Source organism: Penaeus monodon, chromosome 33, assembly GCF_015228065.2.
Source record: "Penaeus monodon isolate SGIC_2016 chromosome 33, NSTDA_Pmon_1, whole genome shotgun sequence".
In the NCBI taxonomy this organism is placed as follows: Eukaryota; Metazoa; Arthropoda; class Malacostraca; order Decapoda; family Penaeidae; genus Penaeus; species Penaeus monodon.
In genome coordinates this window covers 24,066,316-24,067,146 of record NC_051418.1, presented here as the reverse complement: position 1 = coordinate 24,067,146, position 831 = coordinate 24,066,316, and the positions used below count along the sequence as shown (strand labels likewise).

General features: G+C 46.8%; 1 long non-coding RNA gene across 1 annotated transcript; it reads right to left on the bottom strand.

Moving 5' to 3' along the window:
• Positions 1-96: 96 nt before the first annotated feature.
• Positions 97-831, bottom strand: LOC119593900. The gene is made up of 2 exons (XR_005230573.1): positions 692-831; positions 97-577 (listed from the first exon to the last, which is right to left on the bottom strand). It is a non-coding gene; the product is annotated as an uncharacterized LOC119593900 (long non-coding RNA).

Sequence of the window (831 nt, the reverse complement as noted above, 5' to 3'; positions counted from 1 at the left end):
TAATGATTAATCATTCACTTGATATATTTCAGCCTCTCTGGATCTTCTATCCCTTCTTTTGCCAGAATAAGAATACGGGTAAAAGCAAACATCGACGATATTTCTAATTTATTAATCATAGGTAACATATAATTGATAACTTTATAAATCCAAACTATACAAACTATACAACCTATAAACTATATAAAAATTCAGCACGCTGCGGTATTGGCACGTAGATAATACACGAGGCGCCCCCAACACGCATACACACCAGACACACAAATACGATATAATTACCATCCACTCGAAATAAAGAAACAAACAGATAAGAGCCCGAACGCTGCAAATGTCTCATGCGGGTACTGTTCCAAAGAGGGCTTCGCATACACTCCGTTTTTCTACTAACGCTTTGTCCGTATGCCGAAGCCGGTGGAGCACACGACTCCTCGGGGGGCGACAGGGGGGTCCCCACCCTTGTCGAGAGGCTGTGATCTGTTGTCGTGCCTCGGTGTTCGCCAAGCTAGGGCGAAAAACCCCGGGTCTTGTTGCCGGTGCTGCGGACGACGGTGGCGACGTCGAGCAGCGCCCAAGGTCCCTGAGAGAGAGAGAGAGACCGTATCGATGATGCGTCCTGGCACTATTATCCTATTTCATTTTAAATACTTTGTTTCACGTTGGACTATCTCTCTCTATAATAAAGTTTCCTTACCGAGGTTTTTAATTACGAAGCACGACGACAAAGGCGAGGGTTTCTACAGGCGGTCCCTCACAGGTGAGCGGTTTGCTCGTCAAGCCAAGAGTATCGCCACTCACCTGGTGGGGGGCGTTCGCATACATTCGAGTTGCCAC